The sequence below is a fragment of the Pinus tabuliformis genome, chromosome 1_2 (assembly GCF_031772625.1).
Source record: "Pinus tabuliformis cultivar Carrire ecotype Pingquan chromosome 1_2, CPIR1, whole genome shotgun sequence".
Classification (NCBI taxonomy): Eukaryota; Viridiplantae; Streptophyta; class Pinopsida; order Pinales; family Pinaceae; genus Pinus; species Pinus tabuliformis.
This window is the reverse complement of record NC_142298.1, coordinates 619,963,619-619,991,587: the sequence shown is the minus strand read 5'-3', so window position 1 is coordinate 619,991,587 and position 27,969 is coordinate 619,963,619. Positions and strand designations below refer to the sequence as shown.

The 27,969-nt window shown below is 35.8% G+C and overlaps 1 pseudogene; it reads right to left on the bottom strand.

Annotated features, from left to right (window-relative positions):
* Positions 1-3,459: 3,459 nt before the first annotated feature.
* Positions 3,460-12,926, bottom strand: LOC149207157 (ABC transporter B family member 15-like; annotated as a pseudogene).
* Positions 12,927-27,969: the final 15,043 nt, after the last annotated feature.

Below are 27,969 nucleotides of genomic sequence, written 5' to 3'. Positions count from 1 at the left end.
CTACTAGAAAGATTTAGGATGGATCAGTGTAAGCCTACAACAGTACCACTACAACAGAACATCAAACTGTAGAGTGAGGATGGCTCTAAATAGGCAGATGTGACACTTTACAGACAGTTGGTTGGGAGCCTAATCTATGTAGTTAGTGTGCTAAGCCAATACATGTCCAAGCCACTTGAAAGTCATTGGAATGCAACGAAATTCGTTTTGAGGTATCTGCAAGGTACTGTAGATTATGGTATTATTTATACCAATTCCTATGATGTTAGATTGATAGGATTTACAGATACAGATTGGGTTGGAAATGTAGACGACCGCAAATCCATAACAGGCTATGCATTCAACATTGGATTCGGGGTGATTACATGGAGCAACTAGAAACATAACACATTTTCCTTGTCTTCAGCGGAAGCAGAGTATCAAGCCATGTGCGCAACAACGTGTGAGGCAATTTTCTTGCGGAGACTTCTCCAGGATGTCGGGGAAGAACAAAAAGATGCAACAACAATCAAATGCAACAATTAGAGTTCAATCAAACTTGCTAATAATCCATTGTTTCAGAAAAACACTAAACACATTGATACACAATTCCACTTTGTCAGGGATAAAGTGCAATCAGAAGAAATCCATTTGGTATATTGTAATACATGTGATAATGTTGCAGACATTTTCACTAAGCCTCTTCACAGGATTAAGTTTGAAATGTTTAGGGAGATGTTAGGCATATTTGTGAACCCCTTCTCCATTAAGGGGGAGTGTTAGAGATAATGGAGAATATCTTAGAAAAGTGAGTTGGTTCAGGAGACCTTAGGATAGGAATTAGTTTCTATTTCTTAGGTTATGGTTCTAACTTCCCTAAATATGTGATTACTATATAATGTGTGATGTACATGGAAAATGTAGAGCATTCTGCAGAGCCAAACTCTCTTGGTCTAGACTCTCTTTCGTAGAGCTGACCAGTGGGTTTCATTTTATTTAATACAGAACATTACATTTTAACACTTTTCTCGTTACTTCATTTTAATTTATTGTATTGTATAAGTTTTTTTTGATGGGGTGTTCAGACTAGTTTTATGTCTTTGTGGATTTGACAGGTTTTTTATTTCTTTATTTTTACACATTCCACCACTTTGTGGTGAATTTATGGGATCTTTCTTTCTAAAGAGAATGGTAGAGGTACCTTGGCACATTTTGTCTATTCATATACATGAATTGAATTCATTCCACCATGTTCTTCATCCCATGCCACTAGTTAGAGCTTTGGTTAATCCTTTGACACCTATACCTAGTGTTGCCCTTGACGGCCATGCACTTCGAGTTTTGTTTGATTACTTGGCTTGTTTCTTTCCATCTGCTTCACTGACTTTCCCTCCTATCTTTGTGGCTTTTATTTTATGTTGAAGGCTTGACACCGAGCTCGTCATCGATACAACTTTCCTAAGAAGTTATCAAAGCCTCTCTCTTTCACAGTGGCCTCTTGCAGAGTCCCTCTCATTTTTGTCCTAGTCTCTATGACACCTTGCTTCCTTTAGTAGCCATGACTCGTCAGCAAGCTTGCTTCCAATATGGAAGTGGTGGTAGTGGTGCTTTAGGGGGCTCTCTAGAAAAATTGAGAGCTAAATCTTTAACCCTTAACTACCATGGACATCAGCCTCCACACATTCATGAGGAAATCCATCTCATGGAAGAGGAAGTTTGATAAAAATGATTAATCACTCTAAATTCAGAAGTCATGGCTGACATAGCCCCTTGGGTTTCACATACGCCCAACTCTTGGGGTCGCTAAAATCACTATCTTGATACAATAGAATTATAATGGCATGTTAAGCTGTTGCCAAGGAAGATTCTAGTTAATTGGAGACAAACTCAGGTCAACTTAATGCACAAACTAGATGAGCTCAGAGATCTTATGCTACGCTTAGGAACAACCTATTAGCCTCAATACTTCATTACCCTACTAATGTTCATGTGCCCTATATTTTATCATTTCAGTTCTTGATCTTCATGCTAGCCCATCTAGGCTATTAATTTGTTATGTTTAGAGTTTATGTTTAGTGTCTTTTTCTATTGTCTCGAACTCTTCAGTCTCTAAATGCTTCCCATTTTGGTTTATGTTGTTGGTTTCCCATGGTGGGCAAAAACTGTCTTTTGGAATTCTCAAGTTTTGGATATTGAGTTGAAGCTAATTTTTTTAGCCATTGAGTATATATTTTATTGTCTTTGGTCTTCTTTACAAGGTGGCATATAGGAGACATTAAAACTAACATATATAATGTAAATATTTGATATTTTAATACAAAATTAGCTAAAAAGTAAAAATATATTGTATAAATTTGATCATTCTATGTTATCATCATATATTTTTGTGTAATAAATTCTCTAGAAAAGGTTGGGAAATGATAATTTGGTCTCTATTGCAATTTCAAATTTATCTCAATTTTCAAGTAAAAAATGGCCTTGTTTTTAAGGCCTCTATACTAGGTTTTGTGTCAAATTGTTGAGCCTCTGTCCTATCCTACTTGTCTTTCATTTTTAGTACTATAGATTTTGCATCTCTACTTGTCTTTCCTTTTTAGGATTGAAGATTTTGTAGACTTACTTATCATTTTAAATATTAAGGATATTTTATCATGCTTTTCATTGATAATCAAAAGCAAGTTCCTATGACCCCTTATCCTACACATTTTTTTTTGAACTTATAATATCTTTGGTTTTGATGTCATTGTGCCAAGAAGCTTTCTCAATATTATAATATTTTATTTAACATTTTGACTCGATCAAAATATAACAAAATTAATTAAATTAAAAATAAAATAAAATAAAAACATAAAATTAAGAATGGTAAGTATAATTATAATTAATTAATAATTAAACTAGATCTATCCTAACATCCATTTTAATTCAAGATTTACTAAGTGAATCGATAAAAACATTTTTTTTCAAAAACATTGCATAATTAGCTGGCCCATGTATACGCTGATTACATTTTATTTTTTAAATTCACTTTCTTCTGGCTACATTAAACATTGCATGAGCTCTGATTTTCTCCTCTGATTTCAGTGATATAAAATTACTACATCAGATACTGAATGAGTCAATTGTTTCCGTTGATTTCAAAGATTAATGGAACCTGTTTTAGGTTTAAGTGAAAGGATATGGCCATACCCAAGAGTGAAGATGATCCAACGACAGCAATTACGTGTGCTCGTTTGATGAAATAGATTCAAGGTGACAAGGACATTAAAAAGAAAAAAACTAAGTTGACAAAGACGTTAAGGCGTGATAAAGTATAATTTATTTTAAAATAAAGAGAGTATTGAGCAAATATATTCCATCGTTTTCACTTGCAATTCCGAGTCAGGTCGACATTCCGTGCAAGAAGCCAACTAATTTTATTATAATTTGGATGATTATTTAAAACATATTATAATTATGACATTAACGTTAAACAGCCAAACGTCATGACACTACAAATTCCAAATTTGGCTGACGACATTTTGAATGATTCAGGCCGTGGACAAATAAAGAAAAATGAAATTCAACTTCAAAATTTGGCTGAAGGCATTTGGAAAGGTTTAGGACATGGATCACGCAAAATAATTTTGACTGGGAGATGAGAATCCAGTGGTAGCCTAGCTGGATACTGACGAGAGAGTAATATGGATTGCCTTTTCCTTTGCTCATCAGATACGAATGACTTCCCTGCTCAATCACTTTCCCATCTTCAATCACAGCAATCGAATCTGCATTTTGAATGGTTGTCAGTCTATGAGCTATCACAATACTCGTTCTTCCCACCATTATTCTCTGCAGGGCCTCTTGAACCATCTTCTCCTATTGGCTGTCCAACGCACTGGTGGCCTCGTCCAACAGTAATATGCTCGGACTCTTTATGATCGCCCTCGCTATAGCAACGCGTTGCTTTTGCCCTCCCGATAATTGCACTCCTCTGTCTCCACAATTTGTTTCGTATCCTTTCTCCAAAGAGCTACACAAATCCAAGTTAAATCACTGCCATGTTCAGTCCGTCCTAATTTATTCCAGAAACAATCTCCTTAATCACAGCTGATTGAATATATGTATTATTGCATAAACATTCCGTAGAGAATGTTGTCTCGAGTGCTTCCTGCAAACAGCGTGGGCTCTTGACCTACCAGAGCTGTGTGATTCCTCAAACTCTTCAAATTGAACCTCCTAATGTCACTGCCATCGATATTCACCGATCCTTTTAGGGGATCGTAAAACCTTTCAATTAATCCAATGATAGTCGATTTTCCGGATCCGCTTTGTCCTACCAGAGCCATGCTTTTGCCTGCTTTTATCCTCAACCAGAAGTTCGTGAAGATCATAACACCTGGACGAGATGGATAAGCGAAGTCCACGTTTCTCAGCTCCACGTTTCCTTCTATCATATCCGCTTTCTCGCCTCTCTCATCGTCTGGGTTTATGCGGCTTTCTCTGTCCATTATCAGCACAGATTTGACTGCATGGATACAAGTTGTCGTCCATACCAAAAGTTCAAAGCCGTATTGCATACGGTGATGCATTGCGATGTTCCAATAGCGAATCCCGCAAACAAAGATTGTTTGATAATCTCTCTGCGAGGTTCTTCTTGACACTTTTCGAAGAGAGAGAGGATCTTCTCCTATAAGAAGGCACTAATAGTGCAAAGGTTAGCCACAGCCTCTGCTGCGAGTTGACTACCTTGATCTTGAGTTTTTAGAGCCTTTTGAGACATGGCCTTGAGGAGAACCCTTTTAGTTTAGAAACATAATACAATAATGGGTTGCACTACGATATATTATCAAAGCCATTGAGAAGGCTATTGCAACAGCTGCCGAAGTTTCTACAAGTAACGATATACGATCTCCGACCAGAGATCTCACCTGTATCACAAATTGCATATTCGAATAATTAGAATACCGTAACACAATTCGCAATTTTATTGGAAATATTAAAACTTTAAGGTCAGATAATTGCCACATTAGCATCTGTTGCTAGAACAGCTCCACTAGAATTCTCCTCATTATCGAACCACCCAATCTCAAATGTAAGGATTTTGGACAGCATCCGCTCTCGAACCCTTTTAGTAAGATATTCCCCCATAGCTGCAAAATTGTAATGCTGTAAAATGTTTGCTGAAAACGATATTACTCCCACAGCCACAATTATGAAGGAGTAATATTCGATACTGGATTTGATCTGGTCATGGTACTGAAGGAAAAATACAAATACAGTTGCCCCAAGTAATAAGGGAAAAACAGGTTGAACTGCTCTGGAACGTAAGGCTCCTGAACAACCCAATAGAGCATGCCTCCATTATGGGGCATTTAATAGAAACAGTTGACGGAATGAAGCGGTGGAAGGAAGCTTGTCTTCATGTAACAGTTCTTGATCGGTCGATACAGGGGCATTCGAACTCGATCTAGTATATATGCTAGTACTCCTTGTTACCAAATACTGGTCTAGCATATGTTGGGAATTTTCTGTTTAATTCCAAAACAAAAATAACTTGAACAGGACAGAGAAAATGATTTGTTTTAACACAGCCGAAAGTAAAATTGTTTTCTGAATAACAGAGTGTTTCACATGCACAATAAAAACTTTGTATTCATTAATAAAAACAGCCACTGTTACAAATTCCTTCCTCTCACAGAGGGATTCTCCAACAACACTTCGGTTCCACAAAAAAAATTTACTCTGTTTTCTCGTGAAAAATATTACTCTATTTCAGCTGTAAATTCTACACTGCTGTGTGTAAAACTTTCCTTAAACTTTGCTTACATGCTCGCTCTGCTACTGAATTCATTTCATATTCTCAACCAAAAGGAAATTACATTCGCGTATTTTTTTTCCAGTACATGTTCCAGAACAAAAAACAACAAAAACAAAACTACCTCGTGAAAATAAAAAACAATAAAATTAAAACTTTTACTTACATTTATTGAGCACAGTAAATATTCATTAATGCTTTACATGGTGATAAATTAATTTCTTGTACTTCACCTCTGGTTCGAGCCGCAACATATCGCACGGCAATATATTTTTTTAATAACCATAGATTTGCCCCACTTAAATCGGACGGCTGACGGTCAATCCAAGAGGTCCCATCTTTCTGAACTTTATCTGTCGGGGAATGGCTGTTTTGGAATGGTACTTGTGGCCAGGTGTCAGTTCCTGGGAAATACCACTGTCCGGCAAAGAGCGGTGCGGGGAAATTAGGAGATTTGCTGAACGACGCTGCAGTTGGAATTACATTTCAACACTTCCCTTTAATTTCAACTACTGGGTTATCAGCCATATACAGGCATTTCCTCAAAAACTCAAAACTTTTCTGCCCCGATGGTTTGGTGAGAATGTGTGCAACCTGCTCCTGAGTTCTGCAGTGTTGTAAAACAATTTCTCCATTGTTTACTAATTCTGTGACGCAATGAAACTTTGTGTCAATGTGTTTCGTTCTCTTATGAAACATAGCATTCTTGGATAATGCAATAACTGAGCTATTGTCACAAAAAACCATAGTTGCTTTTGCTTGTTCTTGGCATAAGCTGCTTAACATCCTTCTCATCCAAATTGCTTGACATGCTGCTGCTGTAGCTGCCACATATTCTGCTTCTTTCTTGAGCATTTGTTGGACTGTTTCTTCCACCTATGTTTTGGCTTCTGCCTCTTCGAAATGAACAGGGTCATCAACATGAAAATATAAAGCGAACAAAGAGTTCATACCTTCATTTGTTGCCTCTTGTTCATAAATGTCACTTAAATTTCTGAATTTCTTACCTCTTTCATTTGTTGTACAAGTGCTTGAAGAAGCACTTGAATTTCCTCCTTGTGATGTGCTTGGAGAAGCATTTTCATTTCTCCTCAAGGGTGTCTCTTGCTTCCCTTGTGTTAGTGCTGCTGTTTGTGGATGTATTTCAGCCATCTCCTCACCATCTTCATCATGTGACAAAGAGTTTTTAACATTCACTGTTTTCTCTATGCTTCCATCCCAAGCTTCCTCCTCAATGAACTGAGCATCTCTACTCACAATAAAATTCTTAGTGGATGGGTTATACAACCTATAAGCTTTGGATTCCTCACTGTATCCAATGAAAATACATTTCTCCCCTTTGCTGTCCAACTTCTTCCTTAGTTGATCTGGAATGTGTGCATAAGCCACACATCCAAAAACTTTTATGTAGGTGACTCCTTACTTTATCCCACTCCATGCTTCTTCCGGCACTCTGTTCATGACTGCTTTTGTAGGGCATCTATTCAAAATATACGCTGCACAGTGTACAACTTCAGCCCAATAATCATTTGGCAAATTCTGTCTTTAACATACTCCTCGCCATATCCCTGATTGTCCTATTCTTCCTTTCGGCTACTCCATTTTGCTGCGGAGTTTACCTAGTGGTAAACTGCTTGTGAATTCCATTTTCTCTACAAAAACATAGAAATTCTTTGGAGATATACTCACCTCCTCTGTCAGTTCTTAAAACTTTGATATGCAGCCCGCTTTGGTTTTCTACAAGTGCTTTGAAATTGAAAATCTTTCAAACACTTCACTTTTGTTCTTCAGGAAATAAACCCAAGTTTTTCTAGTAAAATCATCAATAAATGTTAGTATATAGTGGCTACCTGCAAGTGATGGAGTTTGCATCGGTCCACATAAATCTGAGTGGACAATCTCTAAGGGTGCTTTTGCCCTTATGCTTTTCCCAGATGGAAAACTTTCTTTGTGTTGTTTCCCCAAGATACAACCTTCACAAAGGTTGTCTGATTTGTCTATCAATGGTAATCCTCTTACCATTCCTTTTCTATTCAACAAGTTAAGACCTCCAAAGTTGAGATGTCCAAATCTCAAGTTCCACAACCATATTTTCATCTTTGGTTCAGTTTGGAAAGCCTCTTGAGTCACTGCTGCTATTTGTTCTTTATTTTTTAAATCTGCCTTCATTCTGAGAGGGAACATACTATTCCTTGTCATCTTCACTTCAACAATACATTGTTTGTTGGGTTTTTTATCCATGATGGTGCATGCATCATCCACAAGAAAACTGTACCCCTTTTGAATAAGCTGTCCAATACTTAACAGATTACATTTCATTCCAGGAACATAATAAACATCTGCTATGGTTTTCTTTTCACCTTTCTTTGTTAAGACATTTACTTCTCCTTTTCCCATAACAGAAACTTTATTATCAGTCCCTAGTGTGACTTGTGACTTCACACTCTGATTTAACATAAAGAAAAGGGCTATGTTTCCTGTCATATGGTTGCTGCAATCGGAGTCTAGAAAGCATACATCTTCACTCTTTTCTTGAGCCATATTACAAGCTAAAAACAAATTATTTTGGCTGATATTTTCTCTAGTGAAATTTGCACTAGTTCTATTACTCATATCATGCTGCTTCTTCCTACATTCATTTGCATAATGCCCATATTTTTTACAATAGTGACATTGGACATTGGATTTATCATACGTTTGTCCTTGAGCATGATGTTGTCCACTTTGTTGGCTGTTGCCTTGGCCTCGGTTCTGATTTGGATTGCTGCGTCTTCCTTTCTTGTTTCCTCTGCCTTGACCTCTTCCTCTTCCAAAGAACATCTGGGTCTTGAAGGCATGTTCTAGAGATGAGTTTTCATTTCTACTCAATCTCTGCTCATGTGTTATCAGTGATGCATGTAGTTTATCAACTGAAAAGTTTGTGAGATCCTTTGTCTCTTCTATGGTGGTGAAAATCACATCGAACCTCGAGGGTAGGATCCTCAATAGTTTCTCCACAATCCTCCTTTCTTCAAGAATCTCTCTACGAGACCTTATCTGTGAGACCAGACCAATCACATGTGTGAAGAATGAGTCAATATTATCTGACTCCTTCATGCAAAGAGTCTCAAAATCTCTCCTCAGCAACTGTAGTTTTGCTATCTTCACTTTCTCCATGCCTTGATAGGCTATCTTGAGAGTTTCCCATGCTTCTTTGGATCTCTTAGCTGCTGCTATCCTTGGAAACACACTCTCATGCACTGCTTGATACAAAAAGTAGAGGGCTTTAGAATGTTTCTTCTTATTGCTCTTCAACAGATCTTTCTATGCCTAAGTTAAGTTATTAAACTCATTTTCATCTGTTGGTTCTTCAAAACCATCATCGAAAAATTCCCATAAGTCTTGAGAAGCAAGCAAAGCTTTCATAGTTATTGCCCAATAGTCATAGTTTTTCCAATTAAATTGTGGGAGCTGGGTATTACAGATACCCGTGCTAGTGCTGGCTCCAGCCATTCTTGCACTCTTAACTATGCTTCAATATACTTGACTGTGTATTTAAAATAACTGGTTGTCCTCAACAGTAACACAAAAACCTAGCTTGAGAAATACCTTGGATTCTTTCTCGACTGAGTCTTCACTCTTCCGGAGAAGCTGTTGCAGCAAGAAATCCTTCCTTTAGCTTCTTTGACACCTTCAAAGAGCCTAGACAAGCTCTGATACTATGTTGGGAATTTTCTGTTTAATTCCAAAACAAAAATAACTTGAACAGAACAGAGAAAATGCTCTGTTTTAACACAACAGAAACTAAAATTGCTTTCTGGGAAGAACAAAGTGTTTCACATGCACAATAAAAACTTTGTATTCATTAATAAAAACAACAGTTGTTACAAATTCCTTCCTCTCACAGAGGGATTCTCCAAGAATGCTTCGGTTCCACAAAAAAAATTTACTCTGTCTTCTCCTGAAAAATATTACTCTGTTTCAGCCGTAAATTCTACATTGTTGTGTGTAAAACTTTTCTTACATGCGCGCTCTGCTGCTGCATTCATTTCATATTCTCAACCGAAAGGAAATTACATTCGTGGTACTGAAAAAAGAAATTCCCTGTTACATTCACTGCGGCGAGTTTTTTTTCATTACATGTTCCAAAACAAAGAACAACAATACATAGTCAACAAACAAAAAAAACAAAAGTACCCCGTGAAAATAAAAAACAATAAAATTAAAACTTTTACTTGCATTTACCGAGCACAGTGAATATTCATTAAATGATTTACATGGTGATAAATTAATTTCTTGTACTTCACCTCTGGTTCGAGCCGCAACATATCACATGGCAATATATTTTTTTAATAACCGTAGATTTGCCCCACTTAAATCGGACGGCTAACAGTCAATCCCGGAGGTCCCATCTTTCCGAACTTTACCTGCCAAGGAATGGCTGTTTTGGAACAATGCTTGTGGCCACGTGTCAGCCATTTATTGTGATCACTGCCTCCCGGGAAATACCACTATCCGGAAAAGAGCGGTGCAGGGAAATCAAGTGGATTTGTTGAACGACGCTGCAGTTGGAATTACATTTCAACATCCCATCTTTCCGAACTTTACCTGCCAAGGAATGGTTGTTTTGGAACAGTGCTTGTGGCCACGTGTCAACCATTGATTGTGATCGCTGCCTCCCAGGAAAAACCACTGTCCAGCAAAGAGCGGTGTGGGGAAATCAGGTGGATTTGTTGAACGACGCTGTAGTTGGAATTACATTTCAACAGCATAGTAGTGCCTTCAAATCTATCATCTGGCTTATCTGTCGTAGCCTGTTGTAGTTTCACCAAAGCAGCGTATGCTCCATTGGTTTTACAGATCATATCTTCATGCATACCTGTCTCCATCACCTGAACCACTTTGAACGACCGCAATCATGCCTGCGTTGCGGATGGTGGAGAGGCAATGAGCTACTACAATAGTTGTGCATCCAACTGAAGCTTTCTCTATAGCATCCTGAACGATTTTCTCCGACTTTTCATCTAGAGCACTTGTGGCCTCGTCTAGAAGAAGTAGACGAGGACCCTTGAGCATAACTCTTGCAATAGCTATACGTTGCTTTTTCCCTCCCGACATCTGGACTCCACGTTCACCCACCTGTATTGCCCAAAACAAGTAAACTCAAATTGACTGCACTTTAGAAATGAAGAATGAGAGTAAAAAACTAAATATTACCTGTGTCATAACCATCTGGTAGTTGACTGATGAAATCGTGAGAGTTTGAAGATTTGGCGGCAGCAATAACCTGATCGATGTTGGCTCCCTCTTTTCCAAACAAGATGTTCTCCTTGATCGATGTAGTGAAGAGTGCAGGTTCTTGACTTATTAGTCCAATTTGAGAATGCAACCATTTTAATTGTAGTGTTTTAGTGTTCACTCCATCCAGCAAAATCTCTCCAGCCAGGGGATCGTAGAACCTCTCTATCAACGTCACAGCCATAGACTTGCCGGACCCGCTTCTCCCCACCAACGCAACAGTCTTGTTTGCAGGAATGGTTAGACAAATATTGCGAAATATGTTGGATTCTGGTCGAGATGGATATGCAAACTGAACGTTTCTAAATTCAACTTCACTGCTGACCTCTTTCAATATTTCTCCTTTTCCATCTTCCCAATCAATGATCGGGTCTCTTTCAACCATCTCAAAAATGCGTTTACAAGCAACACGTGCTTTTGAAAAGTATCTGATATTCGGAAGGGCAGTCCTGAGAGCTCTGTAAACACAACAGTGCTTTCAGAGATTTTGCTTGAACTTCAAAAATGTTGTAAATTTCGTGTTGTAGGATCAATTATAGAAGTACACGAGAAAGAGAGATGAATAGAGCGAGAACGCTTACAAGCCACCCATAAGTATGCAACTTGAAGCCGTGAAAATCCTTCCTCCACTAGTGCCATGATACATAACCAATCTGCTACCATACCAAGAGTTGAACGCCCAGATACTGAAGGTCACTCCTCTGCTTCCTACTGCCAAGCCTTTGACAAGACCTTGTTTAAGCCCAAGCTTTACAGTCCCATTGAGCGCATCGGAGAACTTAGCCATTGTCCTCTCCTCTCCAATGAAGGCAAAGACTATCCTAATGGATGAAAGTGCTTGCTCTGCAATATTACCAGCTATATTATATGCTTGGTTGAACTTGCAAGAAGTCCCCACCAGAATCCATCCATACATTATGCCAGGAATGATCAGCATGATCACGAAAGGAAATGATGCTAATGCTAGTCTCCATGTCATGTAGAATGCCACAAAATAACTACTGAAGAATAAAGAAGTAGTCATGACGAAGTTGGGTAGCTGAGGATGGACATTCTCCCAAGAGAATTTGCAATATTAAAATTAGAAAACTTAGTAAAGAGTTCAAACATTGATAAATTAGATGAACTTAATGAAGGGTCTGAACATTGATAAATTAAATGACAGAAAAGATTAATAGGATCACACCTTTTCTGTTAAAACGTCCTGTATAACGAGAGTATCATTAGTAACACCGTAACCACTTCTGCTGTGGTAGTTCTTTGGGTGTCGAAGAATCCCTCGCCCTGCCTCAATACGGCTTTCAAATAATTTATACGCATCCGAGATGCCTGCCTTTCGCTGGTCCTCGCCCAATAGAATGCCTCTGATCAAAGAAAGCAAAGAAAAGCATTAGTCATAGATAAGATCATCAAAAACCATTTAAATATAGAAGGTGTGAAAGAAACAGGAAGATGTAATACCCACCGGGAAATGCAGCAAAAAACGCAACGATTGATATATAGAGCAGACGTAAAGTATACTGCGCAAGTAACCATCACCGACACATTCATCAATATGTAACATGAATATCATGCAAAGTTTTGTTGTAAAGGAAATGATTATTACTGTGTTGATAATACGACGGAAATCTCCTGTGGATGTTGAAGCAAAATTTCCTACTGTGTTTATCAAATTGCTTAATACAAGTAGCCACATCAAAGGCATGGTCATGCCACCTGTAATGGCTCCTACAGTGCTGAATTCCATTAGCCACAGATCAAATGAATCGGCATACTTAAAAAGTTTCCATATTGAGATGCTTTCCACACGATCATGCGGTTTAAGCAAGTCTGGTTGTTCTTCCATATTTGACATCTCTATTTGTTCCCTTGCCATATTCTTTAGTGCTGGAAAAACACGGGACTCCTTCACCTTTGTGGATCATCCAGCGAAATAATGTATTTATGTATAATAATTGCAATCTGCAACTAGAGGTCTTTCATCATCCCGGTCCTTAATCATTGATTCCTCAGGTCACATCTTGATATAAAAAATTCCTATAGGATTAGATTTGGGAGCAGGGGACGTTAATTGAGAATTAAAATTTGGATTCAAATTAACTTATTAGTAAATTTGTAATGAATTAAGTTGCGAAGGCCTTTCATGATTGTTCAGGTCACAGGTAACATCTTAATAAAAAAATTCCTAGAAGGTCATTTGATTGCTTAGATCACATGTCACATCTTAATTAAAAAAAGTCATAGAAGGTCATATTTAGGAGAAGGAGCCCTTAATTTAGGTCACATCTTAATAAAAAAAAGTCCTAGAAGGTCATATTTGGGAGATGGAGTTCTTAATTGGCAATTAAAAAATGAATTAAAATTGAGTTATGAATAAATGTGTAATGAGGAAGTTGGTTTTTATTTTTATTTTTTAGTGAACTAATTTAGAATATGGGAGATGGAGCTCTTAATTGGCAATTAAAAAATGAAATCAAATTGAGTTATGAATAAACTTGTAATGCGGAAATTAGTTTTTATTTTTATTTTTTAGTGAACTAATTTAGTTGTGAAATTAATTAATTGTGAGACAATTATTATTGACTAATTTATTATCATTATTTAAGGAAAATTACATCATATGAAATTATCTCATAATAAAGAGAAAATTTTCTCTCCTAAAACATATTAGTAATTCATTATTATTATTTAAGGAAAATTACATCATCTAAAATTATCTCATAATGCGTAAAGAGAAAACTTTCTCTCCTAAAACATATCTCTAGATCTTAACCGTTAACTTGTTTTCTATTAACTAATTTAGTTATGAAACTAATTAATTGTGAGACGATTATTATTGACTGATTCATCATTATTATTTAAAGAAAATTACATTATCTAAAATTATCTCATAATCTGTAAAATAAAACTTTCCCTCCTAAAACATATCTCTAGATCTTAACCATTAACTTATTTTCTCTTAACTTATTTCCTTCCATCCAAAAAAACATCCTCTCTGTAACACTCCTGAATCCTTGAAAGGATTTAGTGTGGATATTAATTTGGTTTATGTTTTACTACATTTACTTTCTGTTATGTATACCTAATTGTGAGTGATTAGAAATGGAAACATGATTAATTAAAAGAAACTGTTTACTATAATTACAAGAAACAGTTATGCCCCTGCCCTGGAGAAGGGAGATATAGAGGAAAAAGAGAAAATAAAAGAACTATCCTAGAGCTGGGGAGGAAACTAGTGGGAAGTTGCTCATGAACAGTCAATGAAGTGCAGGACTTGAGGTTGGACAGTGGAGTCCGGAGGCCCAAGGCACTGACTGTAAGTGGAAATTATTCCAGCAGAGAAAGTGCTCGGGGGAGGAGGCACTGACTATAACTGGAAATTATTCCAGCAGAGAAAGTGTTCGGGGGAGGACCTTGGACGTAATTTCCAGGTTCGTGGCTGGGAGGAGAGACTTTCTGGAATTATTGGAAACTACAGGTGGAATAGATAAGTATTATAGTTAGTTTCTTTCTAGAGTTAATGATAGCATATAGAGATTAACATTTAATGACAGAGTAGAATTGTTATGCTTGAACTGTCATAGAATAAATTCTGGAATGACAAATTATATTAGAAGTCATAAGGAAAAGTGTAATTATAGGAGATAAAACAACTTTTCTGGAATCATATGGTAGACAGTGTATTCTAATAACCATAGAATTACTAAGTAACACAACAAAAAGGAAAGAGAATGCTCATATAGTAATTACGGTACACTATCCATTATAATCAAAGTTAAACTGGTAAGATATAGAAATAAATTATTTATAAAGTACTGTATCTGAGAATCCGTGGAATGACCTAAGTAGTTTTACACACTCTCTACAAATGACTACAATAGAAAGACAATCAATAAACAGCTGCTGGAATGCAGATTTAAATATAGATATTATGTAACTATTAATTGCAGATTTAAAATATAAAGACAACAAGAATTCATAAAACTGTTTGAATGCAGGTGTTGCATCATATCTTGACTACGCAATTACGAAAATTTCGACAGAGTAATTGTTTAACCTAGCAATATCTTGAATAAAAACTAAACCGAATTCCAATCATCCTAGCTAATATTTGCATGAAGAAGAGAAGGGTCCTCTTGGCCTGGATTACAACTACAATAGCAATTAACTTAATTCAGTGCCATTTTTCAAACATATGAATAGTTTAGATAAAGTCCTGTAAATGATAATGCATAAATTAAACATTTTAAATAACAGAACATAGGTCGGTTCACTTAAGTGGCCACTTGACAAAATAATCCTCCACGGGAAAGAGCTTAAACTCTTTGTCGATTACAGAGTGGGAGTATTCTCCCAAAAAATTACCAAAAGAGCCTACAAAGAGTTCCCTTAACTATTCATGCGTGTTTAATTAATTACATAATCAACAGAACGATAAAACTTGAACTAGTTCGACACTAAGTCTCTATCATTGACCATATGGGAAATGTTCCATAACTTAATTCATGCCAGAGGTAAGATTCCAACCTGGAAGGGCCAATAATGACGTTGTGAGAAATTTAAGCTCTGATGAGGAACGACCTTCACCAACACTAATACCATTAAGCACTGTATAGTTACCTGTCAGGCAACCAAAACCTTAAGTTAGAAAAACCTTATGGAAAAGTCGAACATACCTGGTAAATAAACAAAGGGAAGATTTTTTTACCTAGAGGTGGTCGATTCCCACGGGAGGCAGCTTCCCTGTCCACAGAGAGCAAATAATATGAGAAATATTAAGAAAATCAAAGGATTTAAAATATTCAAGTTCATAAGCGCTCAAAAGTTACCTTCCGCAGCTAAATCCTGGAATCCACTGTCGCCCAGAGTGTTGGAAGTACCATGGGGCTTTCCTGTGTAGCAGAGACCAAGTGTTAACACGGCTCCAAAACCTCAATCCAGCTTTACGGTAAACACCACCATACAATCTAAGAAGACCACAGAGCAACGGTCTGAGGGGTTTACCTGGCCCTCCGTTGCCAACAGCTACCACCTTCGTCATTTTCATAGGATGCCCAGATGGACAAGAACCCTGATCAAGACATCGAGCCCTTGTAGAATAGTAAACCCTTGCAGAACGAAAAACCCTCACGAAGATGTAAGAAACCACAGGAGCAACGGAAACAATGAGCCACAAAGAGGTCGAGGACGAGCAATTAGTTAGGGTTTGAAACCCTAACTGATCTCCACCGTCCGATCGCATGAGCCCGAACAATGGCATCAACACCAAACATATGGCGCGAGCAGCATGACACATCTTTCCAGTGCACACAGCCTTACTCAATGTCTCCCTGCCACATGGCTTCAAGTACGGAGGGCAATAGGTCAACCCAAGCATAAGGATGGGGAAATCACATGGCGGATCATTCGCATCTAAACTCAAACCTTTCAACTTTAATATCATCTGTGGGATTCATTAGATCCGGTGCATGTCAAGTCTACAGACTCATGATTTAAAATAATCAAATTTATGTGATGCATATAATAAACCAATTACCAAAGTCCTGGATGTGCATTTTTATATAGTAATTAATTTTATTTTATTTTATTTAGTGGTAAGTTAACTTTAAATGTCACACTCTCGAACCAACAAAAATTAGAGTATCATGACTTGCAACTTCTAAATGACTTGTGACTTCTGAATGTCAATCGATGTTTGAGCGAATATAAAATACTAAACCACGGATGCTAGTGAACAGTGAACATAGAATATCAAATCCATCCAAACGTTTCATAATGTAAATCAGATGTATGTTTTCATAAATTTAATTGTTGTATAGTTATATATGTTAATCTTAATACTTCTTCATTAACAAGTTACATAATAAATTTATAATTATGTTGGAGGATAGGGGTGAAATTTATTATATATATATATATATATATATATATATATATATATATATATATATATATATATATATATATATATATTTATTCTGAGTGGTGATATAATTTTGAAAAAAAAAGTATTTTTAATTATTTAAAATATATTTTTAAATATAAATAATAATTTTTGAAAATTGAGATGTGTCATTTTAACAATTTTTAATTATATTTTATGAGATTCATTAAAAAATTGATTTTTTAAATATATTTAATAAAAAATTAAAATTATGTTTTTAGTGTTAGATCAAAAATTTGTTTGATTTATATTGTAAACAAATGTTTTTCAGATTAATCACATCATTAAGATTTAATCAAATTCTAATGGTGTGATTAATCTTAAAGACATTTGTTTATGTTTTCAGTTTTTATTATATTTTAATTTCAAGACAACTACAAAAAAGCTATGCCAAGGAGCATTGGAGCTCAATACAAATGCAATCCCTCTAAAAAACCTTTCTTTTTAAGTACAAAATTTTGAAAATTATTTTTATCTCCAAAAATTTGATCACTCTAACAACTTGATAAGTTTAAAGTTGAAAGAATTTATATTATTTCTTTAAAATATGTTTTAGTTTATATGTAAATTTACATTTATAAATATATACATTTTTTTTTAATTATAAAAATGATATATATGTGTGTGTGTGTGTGTGTGTGTGTGTGTGATATCTTTATATGACATGTTTTATAATCTCCTCTTTTTTCATACGTATATCACCCTGATGGGGTGATTGATTCGACAGCCCTGACAGTACGAGATGTCAGAAGGAATGAAGTTTACAATTAATATGGAACGTGGCAAGGGCTTGGGTGATAGCCAAGCCAAGTGGAGGAATCGAGACAGAACAATCGAGAAGGTTAAAGCAATTTATAAAAATGGGAAGGTTGGTGTTCTCCATGTCGTTCGATGTTCTGGTACGGGAGGGAAGGTAAACGAGGTTACCTCAAATTAGTGTGAACATGCTCCTTCCCTTTGCATTTGCTCTAGTATTGGTGGTGTGATTAGGCTCTAGTTTGGTGAAAGGGAGCATGAGTTTAATGAGCTGGTGGTTGTTGTAAAGAGTTGAGCGGTGTGGGGTCTAGGTGCTTGGCCTAAGGGTTTCTTGTTGCCCGGGAAAGCAGTGTAAAGGGTTGGCTTTGTCTCAAAGAATATGGAATCCTCTTCCAATCTTGGTCACATTTGTTTAGGACATTGAAAATAGCAACAAGAAACGATAAAAATAGAATCCAGAAATTCCAGTTTAATTTGTCCTTGAATTAAACTGAGAATTAAAATCGAATTCTATTCTCATAGCAACTTGTAATAGTTAACTAGAGTGAGTTGACTTAGTTAACTTAGGGATTTCAAGTTGGAAGTCTTTCTGAAGTCATGTATATGTTCTCCCTATATTATAGTGGTCCAAGATGAGTTAAATATGAGTGGTAATTAGTTAACTAAGTTTACTAAGTTAATTCCAGTTAAATTAATTCCAAACTTTTTGAAGAAATAATAGTGAGTTAACAGTTAGTTGATGCATTAGTGCACTCAACTAGTGCTACTCTAGTTAATTGAAGATCCCCTCATCAAAAGCGCAATGCATGTCAATTCTTAGAAAGAACCAGTTGAGACTAGAGTGTAGGCACAATGTATTATTTGTTGTATAATTTTATGAGTTGTACAAATGATGCATGCAATTAGAAACTAGACTAAATTTTGGATTGCACAGTTATGGATGAGGAATTTCCCTTTAAATACGGGATAATTCTCTTAGGAATTGTTCAATGAATTAGAAGCTTGGAGGCTTGGAAACTTGGATAAGTATTGGCCAAAGGAAGTCATTAGGTGGAGGATAGGAAATACTTATGCAGGTTAAGCTCAAGGTTGAGCAAAGAATATTGTATTCATCCAAATTCTTTAACCAAGGGCGCAAGGAAATAAGGACTTGGAGAGTTGGTGAATTGGCTAAGTATTGGCCTAGTGCTTTCTTGTGAGTTGGAGATTGATTTTAATGAGAGATGGGATTGTTCTTGTGAGAACAAGCATTGTATTATCATCTTGGATTTCTGATTAATGCAATACATATAGTGGGTTTTTGATTTATGGCTTTCCATGGATATTTATTGTGTTATGTGCCATTGATGTTCTTCCTCTTGTCGATTATTATTTTTCTGGATATTTATGTGTTGTTGTTGTAAAGAGTAGAAGTAGATCCTTGTCTCTTATTTTAGATTACATGAGCTTGTGAATCTATAGGATTTGTTACACAGGAGGGGGTGGAATTTGGGTATGTATTTTTTTATGTTATTTCTTTATGCGTGGTTTTGTTCTTGAGTGTTATTTGGAAGTTTCGGTCTTGCTTTCCTTTGTGGGAGGAGTATCTACCTGTGGGTGGGTTCAGTGTGGAGGTTCAGTGAACCTTGTTAAGGTATTGCAGGTGGAGGGTGGTGACATTGTGTTGTGTTGCTGGAAAAAAGGGAGTTGCTTGCCACTTTGGAAGGGAGCTTGGTGGCATAATTCTCTGTGGCAAGGTATCTTTATGGAAGAGTTCCATTGTGGGGTTCTATTGTAGCCCTCTTGGGTCGTAGGGTTAGCCAGCTAGGCAATTTTTGAAACAGGCTAAAATATATATCATCCATCATGCAATGATGAGTTCCTTAACATCCATAATCCTTATGTATTTCAAACATGGAGAGAAATTGTATATTGCTAACATGTTCTCTCCCATCATGTAGTTTTGAAATACATTGCCAAATAATCTTCCAAAGTAGAGTGGAAATCTGAGACCTACTACCATATGTTAACCAAAATTGCAGCTACATCACATCCATATAATTCTGCCTCAAATTCCTATTGACACTTTCAATCAGAAGGAATTGTAGATCGTGACATAAATGCCCAGGAAATTTTCCATAGGCTCCAAAATTTGCCCCTTGTCACATGTAGTCTCACCTTCACCAAATTAAATGTTGGTCACCAAATATTTCGTCGAGTCTCTCATGAGTTGTTTGACTGTTTTTCAGGATCTACGTTCGTTGATGCATATTTGACTTGTCCTACTTTCATGGATGTTATGTGTTTGCTTGACTTTGCAAAATATTGGACATATAACCATGCATGAAAATATGAAAAGTGGAAAGAAGGGCACATCATTGTCCATGTATGGCCAGTTTTTGCTAAAATACTAAACAAAGATTCTAATGCCTTTGTTAATTTCTGTTGAAGTGAGCTACTCTTATATAAATCCTTTTGCTCTATATATAAAAACATAGGTCTTTCTGAAGAAGAAATTTTGGCTAACTGGGAGAGTATAAGAAATGAATACCATGCATGGCATGTTAATCGCATCCCTATTATCACTCTTGATGACCAACCATCTAAAGAATAACCTACCGATATTAGCATAGAATCAAATATGGATATGAATGAATGCAAAGCTTTATCAAGATTGGTCCCTACATGGAATGTCTAATTATGTTCTCTTGATGAGTTTAGCCTCTGAGGAATCGACTCTTCCCACCCATGGGATCAACTAAAACTATCAAAAGATACAATTGATGTTGCACCTAACTTAATCAACTATAATCGAAGGAATGGGGAAGTAATACAAGAACACAATCCCTTATGTTCTTTCAAAAATACTCTCTCTACCCGGGATTGGATCTCAGTTCTCTTTAGGGTTAGAAAATCAATAACAATTGTCTCATACTCAAGGTTTTTTCTTAATTTTGAATACCCGTTGAGGGTTTCCCAGCTATAGGCTCGACTTAGGTTCTAAGGAAAAGGGTTACTCTGTTCATATGCATTTTACCTTCAGATTCTCATTGTTCCCCTCTTGACATGGTTGTATTTGATGTTTGTAAAACTTAATTATGTTTTTCTAGCTCAAATGGAAAAATCACTTTTCAGTTGATGCAATATTAGATAATTGTGCTTCTGTTGTGTTCATAATTCTGTTTATGCACTTTTGTTGCTACTAGTAATATGATTGTGTAAACATGCTCAGATTGTAACGTATTACATCTGATTCAAAATAGGCATTCAAATTTCTGAGCATGGGATAATCCAGTCCTGATAATTGTTGTTGTCTTTTAAATTTTTGCGCTTACAACATGAAGTTCTTGTAAATGTAATATGGAGGGTTTTCCTGGGTGATAGTTTTCCAAATAATCAAAATATTACAAATACCCTACTGAAAGCAGGTCCTGGTATCTCCAGAACCATTCCATCGACCTTTAGGGTTAAATCACTATCTAGATGTTGCACTGTCTTAGGTAGAGTCATAAACTCATGACCTCAATACTAACCAACATTCCCTTAACTAGTGCATAAGTCCTACAACAAATAAATATATTTCCTTTTTTTTATGAAATCACCTCACCATGCCATTCACGAATTTCCAAATTCTTTATATAATAAACATATTCCTTATACGTTCATGTATGACATCCTTTTTAACAAAAATCATTTCTCTTTATTTTCATGACTGATTCTTTAGCACAGTAAGCATTTCCTCTATGTAACTCTACAATCTCGCCCAGAGAGAGATATTAACTAACAATTCATATTGATCATTGTCTATCAAGGAAATTGTCTTACATAAAATATTTAGGAATTATTACAAGACTCAAGTAAGAACTCTAAACAAAAACATAAGGTAACTTATCTATTTTCTAATCTATTCTCTGATATAATTATATCCAGAAGACTGTCCTCTCAACCACGAGTTAGGCAATAACATCTAGACTCTCCCCCGAGCTCCTTGCTCCAAATAGTTCTTTAGTTTATAATATCAAGATAACTCCTCTGAACCTTAAGACTGATCAGTCCAATGCAAGGTTAATAGTTTCAATTCAACAAATTAATAACTTCCATTGGCCTTGTATCCAGCTCAAGAAATCCCTTATTCCCAACAATACTCTACCCTCTATAGATATCTTTGTTTCTCCAGAGAAGGAAAAAATAGAGGAAAGACAACCAATGCCCCCCTCTACTTCCCCCCAGGAAAAGAAAGGAAGATCATAACTATTTCTTCCAACTATATCCAACTGTTTAGAGGTTCTTCGAATTCATTCACTATTCTTCATATGATTAGTTTGTTCACACAACTTTTATTTTTTGAAATATTTACATGTCAGTTATGGATTTTAATAGACCCTTCCCAAGAATTATGTCCAAGTACAAACATAGTTCAAATATAAAACAAGAAAATTATTGTAGTAATTGATGCTTTTATGGGTGTTACATCTTCCCCCCTTGAACGAACACCATCCTTAGTGTTTAATCCAACCCTTTGGAATAGTTCAGGATAAGCTTTACGCCTAAATTATTTGTCTTCCCAGGTAGCTTCCTCCAGGCTAAAGTGCTTCCATAACACCTTAACCTGGGTGATAGCTCGCCTCCATAATATTATTTCTCTCTGCTTGAGGATACGCAGAGGCTAAACCAAGAATTCATTGTCTGACTTGACCTGCACCACAATTATAAGTTAGAATTATTCTATGTCTATCATATACATTAAATGCCTAAATAAGAAATTATTTTTCTTAATTACCTGCACTTCTTGCCATTAATGACATGTCTAGGATCATACACATATTTTTTTAATAAAGACATGTGGAAAACATTATGAACTTGGATATGACTAGGTAATTCCAACTGATAGGATATTGGCTCAATTCTTTCCAAGATTTGGAAAGGTCCACAATATCTAGGTGCCAGTTTGGCAAAACTACCTCATCACAAAGTGCTTCTTTTCGGTTTGACTCTGATGTAGACATGATCTGCGACTCGATACTCTTTATAACTCCTCCTTTTATATGCGTATGCTTTTTCCCTATCTTTAGTAGCCTTTAAATTCTAGGGAACATTCCTCACTTCTTGCTCCATTTCCACTAACACGTCAAGCCCCAACACAAATTTCTCCTCAGGGTTATACCAGTTGATAGGCACCCTAAATTTCCTTCCATATAATTCCTCAAAGGAATCATCTTCAAGAATTCATGCTAGCTATTATTATAAGAAAACTTAACTAGGTGGAAGTATTCTTCCCACTTAGTTGGGTACTACATTACATACATCTGTAACATACCTTCCATAACTTATTAACATGGTCAATTTGTCCATTAGTCTGAGGGTGATAAGGGGTACTGATTGAATTTTTGTACCCAAAATCGTGAAAAGGGCCTTCCAAAATGCTGATGTAAATTTTACATCCCTGTCTGAGATCACCACATGAGGTATCATATGCAGTCAAAATACTTATTTCATGGATATATCTACGATTTCAACACCTTTATATGTGGATTTAACTAGTATAAAATAGGTTTTTTTGCTTAGGTTGTTTACTACTACTAAGATAGAATTGTTTTGCCTCTTTGTTTTGGTAAACTGATAACAAAGTCCAAAGTAACTGTGTCTCACTTCCACTCAGGTATGGGTAGGGGATGAAGTAATCTAGCAGGATGTTGATGCTTTGCCTTTACCTATTGGCATTCCAGACATTTTTCCAAATATTCTGTAATGTATTTTCTCATTCTTGGCTAGAAGTATTCTTGCTTAATTACAGAGAACAATTTTTGATAGCCCTGGTGGGTTGCATATGGGTTCTTATGAAACTCATCTAACATGAATTGTTTGATAGCGATTTGGTTGGGAACATATATCCTACCTCTGAATATTAACATGTCATCATTGTTTATACTATAATCATTCTACTTATTATAATTTTGTGGTTGACTTGATTTCTGCTACATGAATTTATATTTAGTGTCCCACTGAGCAACTTCTTTAATTTTTGTAGCAAAATCGGTTTTCATTCGATTATAAGAAATCTCGTATATACAATTTGTCTTTTTTCTTAGTGCATCATCCACTGGATTCTCCTTACGTTTAAGGTGTCCTATCTCAAACTAAAATTCACTCAGAAAAGATGTCCACCTACCTGATGAGCATTCAATACGGTGGTTAAAAGAACTTGTTAAAATACTATGATCAGTCATTAAAATAAATTTCTTTCCCAACAAGTAATGTCACCAAACCTTTAATGCACGAAATACTACAGTTAATTCCAAGTCATAAGCATAATATCATTGTTTGTGCTCTTTTAACTTAGGAGATTCGTAAGCTCTCACTTTTCCTTCCTGCATCCACACTCCTCCAATTCCTTCTCGACTTGCATCGGTGCACACTTTGTACTCCTTTTCTAGATATGCTACCTTCAATATGGGGGAGGTGGTTAATGCATGCTTCAATTGCTAAAAGCTTTACTCACACTTGGTTGTCCAATTAAAAACTTTTCCCTTTTTGTAAAGTGAAGTTATAAGATACGAAATCCTAGAGAACCCCTCTATAAAAGGATGGTAATAACCTACCAACCCCATAAAATATCGAATATCATCAAATTTTTTAAGAATATACCACTCCATGATGGTTAAGATCTTTTCACAATCTACTGTTATGCCCTCCAATGAAATAATATGTCGTAAATATTGAATCTAATATTTCTAAAAGTCACATTTGTTGTATTTAGCATAAATTTGGTTGTCACCGAGGGTTTCCAATACTCTCCTGAAATGTTTCTTATGTTCCTCTATGTTCTTTGAGTATATTAGAATATCATTAATAAAAATCAAGACAAACTTGTCTAAATACGGATGCAATATACCATTCATGAGACTCATGAAAGTATGAGGGTTGTTGGTGAGCCCGAAGGGAAATACGATGAACTCGTAAATTCCATAGTGAGTTAGAAGCTCTGTTTTTCAAATGTCTTCATATTTAATAAGAATATGATGATATCCAAAACATAGATCTATTTTTTAGAACACACTAACTCCCTTGACCTCATCAAATAGATCATCAACATGAAGTAGGGTCTATTTGTTCTTAATGGTGAGCTTGTTTAGTTGTCTATAATAAATACATAACCACAATGTATGTATTCATATTTAATAAGAATATGATGATATTAGGAAGGTAGATATATTTTTGAGAACACACTAGCTCCCTTGACCTCATCAAATAGATCATCAATACGAGGTAGGGTGTATTTGTTCTTAATGGTGAGCTTGTTTAATTGTTTATAAGCAATACATAACCACAATGTACCATCCTTTTTCCTTACAAAATGTACAGGTTCTCCGCATGGTGACACACTTGGTCGAATATAACCTTTATCTAGAAGCTCTTGCAGTTGCATCTTGAGTTTTTTTAATTCAAGTATACTCATATGATAAGGGGTTTTGAACCTAGGGGCTGCTCCTCGAACTAATTCAATGGTAAAATAAATATCTCGATTAGGAGGCAACCCAAATATTCCTCTGGAAACACATCAATAAATTCTTGTATTATTGGTAGATTTTCTAGGGAAGGAGTCTTATCCTTAGAGTTAGTATAACCCACTTGCACAACATAAATTTGACAACCCTTTTGAATAAATTTTCCTAATTGGTTGGCTATGCTTGGCCGTAGTTTAAAAACTCTTTTTTTCCCTGAATTTCTCGTCTAGTTCCCTCTTCATCAAGGAAGTTAATAGTTTTTTCTTTGCAATCCACTAAATATGAATGCTTTTCTAACCAATCCATTATGATCAGTACATCATACGAGCCTAAAGGTAATATATTCAGGTTCATTTGAATATGATGTTCTCCTATTTTATTAAAACATTTTTCAATCTTAGCATTCAATTTCTACTTAGCCCCTGTAGCTAATTGAACCAACCATGGATTTCTAATTTTAACTACTTGTAAATGACATTTTTCCACTATTTTTGGACTAATGTAACTCAGATTTGCCCTGGATCTACCAAAATAGAAACAGAGTGGCTAGATATATTACCTTCTAGTTCTACCATGGTGGGCTTATATTCCACTTAATTATCATCCAAAGATGCATTTATTCTAGGTATTCTTTTAGCTACTTCACCCACTATAGAGGCTTCCTGCATGTTAGCAACCTGCTCAGATCATGGACGATGAGGACAATTTTTAGAGTAATGGGGCTCTCCAAATCTACAGCATTGTAGAGGGGGTTTTTGTTGTTGGTTTTTTCTGGTTTTCTTTCCACCTCTGTATACCTATTCTTAGTTTATATTCTAGTTTTTTGTGGGTTCCTCTCAACAAACTTGGTCTGTGGTCTTTGGTGTACATTCCTTACACCTGTATTTTTCACATTTTTGCTGTTCAGAAAGCCTTTTTTTCCTCTTTTAAAGGACCCATTCTGAGTGCGTTTTCCTTTTTATTTCATTTGTTGATAACATATTCTAGCCTTATGAATTTCCTCAACCATTGTCTTTGGGTTATCAAACTCCAAATTTTTCCTCATAAAGGCAGGTAAAATACTAGTGAAACACTACACCTTCACCTTATCTTCCTGGATATATGGAATGTATCTCAGTAGAGAGGTGAACTAGATTACGAAATCATCCATTGTTAACTAACCCAACCTGAAATCATGAAAATCCCTTGCCTTTTCATCATAGAATCATTTTTTCATATACTTCTCTTTAAAATTCTTTTGAAATTTCATCCAAGTCACTTCCTTTGTAGAAATTATGGCTGTAGATTAACCTAATTATGCAATATAACTAAAGAAAAATACTTAATCTACTTCTATAATCAAACTTGTGGGAGCTTAATAGATTTGAGCAAGATCAAGTGAATCACATATAACAGAGAAGAAGAATCAATACACATGAAACACAGAAGAATAATTTGGGGAAAGCCTCGGCTAAAAACCCCGTTATCTATATTATCATACAAGTGGAAATATGCAGGATTACACACATCTTTAGCTCTCACAGCTATCCAGCACTCAGTACAATCCCTCACTATTCTCATAGACATAATAGACTGCTCATATGCCTTCTCCTCTACCCTCCAAGCCTCATATTTCCTTGCGCTATTTTCCCAGGTGATCCAACTATAACCTTGTGTGACACTGACCTCACACACTAATCCAACACACTGTAAAACTGCACAAATCTCAAGGAATGAATTCCTTCTGCATGCAAGATATTTTCTTATAGGAAAATTCTTGCAACTGATAGTACATTGTCCCTGTTTTTAATCTCAATTGGGTCTTTGTCTGAACTAACATGCATGAGTTATCGATGACAAAATCTTTAGTTATCTGGAGTACACTAGTTTGATGCATGCATGCATTGACTAATTGAACTCACAATTAGTTCCTCAAACTCTTTGGAACTAATTTAACTAGACTTAGCTCAGTTAACTGAGCTAACTAATTACAACTCAAATACAACTCATCCTTATCTCCTTACTTAAGGGATAATCTCCTTAATTTAAGGGATAATTGTTGCATGACTTCACAAAGACTCCTAGCTTGAATTTCTCCAACTAATGAACTCAAGATGAATTAATTAATTATGTTTCAAGCAGCTGGAAGGACTAAATTTGAATTTTAATACTCAATTTTATTCAAGGACAAAATAAAAATGGAATATTCTTGTTGCCACATTTCAACATCCTTCTCCTCGATTTTCTAGATAGTTTTAATCTCTTCCCACCACAGGGTGGCTTTACCCTGTAATTGGTATATTTTTAATTGAGCTTTAAGGTTTTCACCATACTCGTAGATTTGGAAGTATTTATTCATATTAATAATCTAGGCTTCAACTTCTTCCTTAGCCACATCGTCAAAATTTGGAGGTTTTATCTTTTTGAACTCCCCTTGAAGTTCAATTTTCTTCCTTTTATTTTATTTTCCTTCAGAAACATTGTCAAATCTTCCCTTATCTTCATTTCGTCCCCCTCCCAATTCCTCATGGCCCTCCTTTTGTCTAAAGGTATCATTCTTGTTCCCATCGCCAAAAATTAGGATGGGTTCCCACCGATATTTTTATTAGATAAGATTTTCAAAATTCTTTCCTGTTCCTGCCTTAATTTTTCATTATCAGCCCTCAAATTACTCATTTCAACTCTCACCTGCTAAACAATTTCTAGCAGTTCAACATTTTCTTGATGAGACTCTTCTACCAACTATATCCACATTT